Source organism: Cicer arietinum, chromosome 2 (genome assembly GCF_000331145.2).
Source record: "Cicer arietinum cultivar CDC Frontier isolate Library 1 chromosome 2, Cicar.CDCFrontier_v2.0, whole genome shotgun sequence".
NCBI lineage: Eukaryota > Viridiplantae > Streptophyta > Magnoliopsida > Fabales > Fabaceae > Cicer > Cicer arietinum.
In genome coordinates, this window is record NC_021161.2 from 12,898,063 (window position 1) to 12,903,904 (window position 5,842).

Genomic DNA, 5,842 nt, shown 5'->3' on the forward strand with positions numbered 1-5,842 from the left:
CCTTTTACAGCGTTTATTTGAATAAGCGCTGTAAAAGGGTTTTATATATAACATAATAAAACAATGAGGTCTTTTACAGCGCTTATTGGGAAAAGTGCTGTAAAAGAGCCTTTTAAAAAATTAAATAAGGACACCTTTTAGAGCGTTTTTCAAACAAATGCTCTAAAAAGTCTAAGCCATTTAGAGCGCTTTTTAAACATGTGTTGTAAAATGGTTATAAAAAAGCGTCGTAAAAGGGTTTTATATATAATAGTAACCACTTCAGTTTCCTCTTCATTATGTAAACTTCACTATCATCTCAACCTTCATCGTTCTTCTCTTCTTTTGCAAATCCTATCATCCCGTCCATTACGAACTGAAGCGAGAAAAGCTAGCTAGAAACTGGTGACTACTTTCTTGGGTGAAGAGTGTTCAACAAGAAAGAGTCGTACTTTGATTCTGTGTTAGATTGCTGAGTATCTACAAGGATCAGAGGGTGATCAATAGGAAAGAGATCATTAAGATAGATAGGTTTCGGGGATGAAACTGGACAATCTGTAATTGATTCTTTCTATTGGAGAAGAAAATCTGAAATCCGTTTGGATTTTCAGGACTGGATGTAGGTTGTCAAGTTGACAACTGAACCAGTATAAATTCTTGGTGCAATCTTCTCTAACCCTTAACTCCTTTAATTTTCTATCTTGATATATTTGTATATGTGATTAATATTAGATGCATGTTAAACATAGTCTGTGATAAGTAATATTGTTTAATCTGATAATTTGACTTGTATGCATCTTGGTTAATCTCATATCAATCTAACAGAACTTGCTAATCTTGTATGCCACAATTTAAATTCCGCTGTGTGTATGAAATTGATTTAATTTCTTAAAGAACTGATACATTCTGATATATTCCGATTATTACGAGGTCATACCAACCAAAAATATTGGGGCTGTTGTTCATCAAACAAAATGTCCCAATTACAATTGACAATTGGAGAGATAAGGCGTTGAAGGATGCCAAAGATATTATATGGAATGACATTCAAGTAAATTTTTTGATCCACTCTTTTGTCATTTATAATTTTTTTCGTTGAAAGACTTTACTTTTAATTTTTTTCATTGCAGACGACTTTTGTTCTTGATAAGGGACAAAAGTCTTATGTTTTGAGAGTTGCTGGGAAGATCCATCGTGGATTTAGATCTCATGTCTCAAAATTCTATCTAAAAGATAGAGAAGGAAACACAAGTGTTGAACCTCCAAAAATATATCAACATTATATATCAAAGGATGAATGGAGAGCATTTGTTACCAAACGTTCTGACCCCGCGTTTGTCGTAAGTGATTAATTTATTAGCATTTGTGTTTTATTATTCATATTCGTAGCGTATTTTAAATTTTTACACAATTGATATTTAATTGCATTTATTGGTAATTAATTAAATGTATTGGTAATTAATCTAGTTTAAAATTTTCATTGAAGGTTTTTGTATGAGAAGGTCGTGTGCACGAAGAAATTGTCAAATAAATACTCATTCTTGTCTCCGCATAAGATGTCGATGTGGAAACTCGATCCAGACAATGTAAAGAAATACATTGTAGATATGTTTTTAGGAAATATAGAAAATGATAAGTTGTTCTTCGCACCATATAATTCAGGGTACGTCGTTTTATCTTTTTTAATTGATGAGAATTTAATTTATTAGTTGTGTATAAACAAAATTGCTTAACCAATTTTTTGTTGTTGTAGGGCACATTGGGTGCTATTTGCAATCAATGCGGTCTCTGATGTTATATACTATTTGGATCCCGTGCATGGCAATTACAACAATCACTCTGAAATAAAGACTATGCTCGACACGTAAGTAATATTCATTTATTTCTTACATATATATATATATAATGTGTTTGTTCATGCTCTAATAATCACATTTATTCATTCGATAGTGCCTTAAAAGTTTATCGAGCTCAAAGAGGTGCTAAAGTGTCGAAGCAGAAGTCTAATAACATTACATGGATCTCAATAAAGTGCCCTCGTCAAACAAATAACATCGACTGTGGGTACTACATATTGAGATTCATGAAGGAGATTGTTGAGAAGAATAAAACTATTATCCCAGAAACGGTACGGTATTTGCATTATATGATTTTCATATATAAATTATCTATATATTTGATACTAACTTAATATAATATGTTCAATTTTTATATTGCATTACTTTGACAATTCCAGTCCATCATATTATGAGGAAGATCTAATGGAATTAAAGGAAGACTGGTGTCAGTATGTGCTTGATATGCAAATTATTTGATTTTCTGGGAAATAGCTTGCTGCTGGGCAAGGAATCTGAATATTATATGGTAGCTAGTGCATATTATGTATATTCTGTTAGTTATTATATGTATATGATCATAGGACACAATATATGAACATGCATATGGATCTGAATGTAGTTAATTAGGTTGTAAATTAGGTTATATATATGTATCTGAATGTAGTTAATTAGGTTGTAAATTAGGTTATATATATGTATCTGAATATAGTTAATTAGGTTGTAAATTACAGAGTTACAGAGTTACATATATGTTAATTAAGTTACAGAGTTCTGTTTTCTGTTCTACTGATTGTGTGAACTGCTTATGGTATTTGAATATGTTTTGTTGTTGTGTGCACTGATTGTGAACTGATTTTGGATCAAAATAATTTTGGATAAAAAGATAAAAGACAGCGCTTTCTAAAAAAACGCCATAAAAAGCTAAAAAGCGTTTTTCATTTCAAATATTTAATTTACAGCGTTTAAAAAAAAAACACACACACACACACACATTTTACAGCGCTTTTTTTAAAAAGTGCTGTAAAATGTTGTTGTAAAGCGCTGTAAAATGCAGACCCATAATTCATAAAATGGGTGTATATTTTACAGCGCTTTCTTAAAAAAGCGTTGTAAAATGCAGACCCATAATTCATAAAATGGGTGTACATTTTACAGCGTTTTTGTTAAAAAGCGCTCTAAAAAGCAGACTCATAACTCATATAATGGGTGTGCATTTTACAGCGTTTTTTTGAAAAAGCGTTATATGTAAATGTTTTATAGCGCTTTTTTAAAAGCGCTGTTGTATCTTTTACAACGCTCGATTCCACAACGCTTTTTTTTTGTTTTGAAAAAGCGCTGTAAATGGATTAAAAAAAGCGCTGTAAAATGCAGTTTTTCGCATAGTGTAACTATTTTGTACTAATGCTTAACTAGCCGACAAATGAGTTACAACTAACTTATTTAACCAAATACCTATAGCTAAAAATTAACTATATTTCTAACATTATTTCTTTATAATTCTAAGCAACGCGGGACTTTTTCAAGATTCTTCAATTTCAAATAAAACCAAAAATAGATGTTCAATTTGACTCAAAAAATAAAATAAACAAAAATATTTAATTTAACTAAAAAAAGTAAAATAAACATAGATGTTTAATTAAGTTGTTTACCGGACCTAGTCATTTGTATAAATGTGTTTGTCTTCGAATGTACCTTGAAAATATGTAGGAATTGATTTTACTTTATGTCCGAAACCATTTCACTAACAGAGTTAGTTAACCTTTTAATCTCTATAAATTTTTAACATTTTATTATTAGTCTACGTAACAAATATAATTTTTATTCTCTACTAAATTATTATTCAAATAATTTTCTTCATTATTAAAATGAAACATGTTTAATTGTCATTCAAATTTTAAAAATCTGAATGATTTTTTATAACTATGTTTAGAAATTTGTAAAAGATTCCTCACATAAATTTCATTTTTTAACTTCTAATGAATTAAATATGAAATTTTTAAATGTCAAAAACTCAACATAAAAGTAACAAAAATCATAGACCTTATGTAAAAAAACAACTATGGATTTAAAAATAAATTTTGAGCTTATTTTTTTATTGGATTGAGAAACTTTTTATAATATTGTAGATATAAATATAAATAATCATATGTGTTGATTTAACAAGAGAAACTAAAACAATAAAACTACTTGTAGAATAATTTGATAGAGATTAAAAAAAATTATAGAATTTAAAATAGAAATATTAAAATTTTATAGAAATTAAAAATATATTTAACCATAAATAAAATAATTGCATTTTGATTTTGATTTTTGTACTTTTATTTCATTATTTCAAAACCTAATACCAGCATTGATTCTTTTTTAGTTACATAACTGCATTGATTGTGGTTCATATAAAATGAGATAACTTTGACTATAGTCCCAAGAAAATTATTTTATTTGATTTTTTAAATTTTCTAAAAAATCTAAAATAATTGTTACAATTGTTGAGATAAAATCCTAAATTAATATTTTGATGATAATTAAACAAAAGGTTAATTAAGACTTCTAATTATGATTTTAAGTGTTTTGGTATTTAACATGTGTATTTGAGTGTGTTAAAACAAGATAGGTACCAAGCATTACAAATCATATCTTATTAAAATCAAGAAAGCAAAATCAGTAAACCGAATAACGTTCTTGACAGATTTCTGGAAAACGAATAACGTTCTCCATATATGCCATAAACAAGAATGATCAAATTTATATGTAAAAGATTAGATCCATGAAGTGTTATCCATTCCATATCTTCATCATAAATATACAAGGATCAATCTAAGCAAGAATTATGCTAGAATTCAAAGGTTCAACATTTTGCTTCTCAAAATACATAACTCAAGATCATTCTCCAAGTCAAGTGCAAGTACAAAATGATAGGCTGGAAAGGACACTGTTGTTATACCTTGAAACAGACCTGCACACGTGATTCAAATCTTGTAATCATTTCAGACATCTGTCAAGATCACAATATAAGTTAGCTCATTTTAGACATATTCCAAGAACATTCTTGGATCATAAGAACATTCCTGGTTTCAGAGAACATTCTTGCTTTATGGCTGATCTTATCCATTCACTTACTCATGATAGTTGGCCTATTTCCAACAGATAAATGAGCTGTCATAAGCTCTCTTGAAGCCTATAAATAAAGCTTCACGATGAAGAACAAATCAGAACTCAAAGTGCCAAGTAAAACATCACTGATTCAATCGTACACGAGCTTCTTAAATCATTCTAAGTTGCAATGCCATTCTTAGTGTAATATTAGAATCGGTGATTATTGAGTTCTAAAATATAGAATCTATTTCTCAAACAAGAGTTGAGAAATACCCAGATTCTAACAATCTCAAAATCATTACTTTGTAACTCAAGGCTATATTATTGACATAGCTTGAGAAGCGTGTAGAAATCCTTTTATGATTTAAAAGGTAACTTTTAAAATCATTTCTGAAATAGTGTAAAATCATTTAGATAGAAAGGTATAACTTTGTAATAGATCAAGACTGGTCTATGAAAACCAAGAACGTTCTTGCTTTGAGAACTTAGTGGAAAATCTCACATTTGTGAGGATTGGACGTAACCCGTGTTAGGTGAATCCGGATACATGTTTGTGTGATCTTTCTTTCCTTATCTCTATTTATTCCTTGTCTTACAATCAGTCTTTATATGGATAAATTAATATTGTTGTTTTTATACTAACCAAGAATGTTCTTCGTTTGTAAACAAGATCAATCTTGAGTTAAACATTTCAGTTTTTAAACAGAAATTTTTAAAATGGACAATTATAATTCAAACCTCATTCCTTATAATTGACATTCTTACTTCAATTGACATCAGATCTAGTCTTTAAGGATTAAACACCCAAAAAGTGTTAAAGCAAAAGATTCAAGAAGATAATGTCAAAAGCTAAATACATTGCTGAAGGAGGGTCACCAAACAGACCACCATACTTTGATGGCTCAGATTATTATTTCTAGAAAAGAAAAATG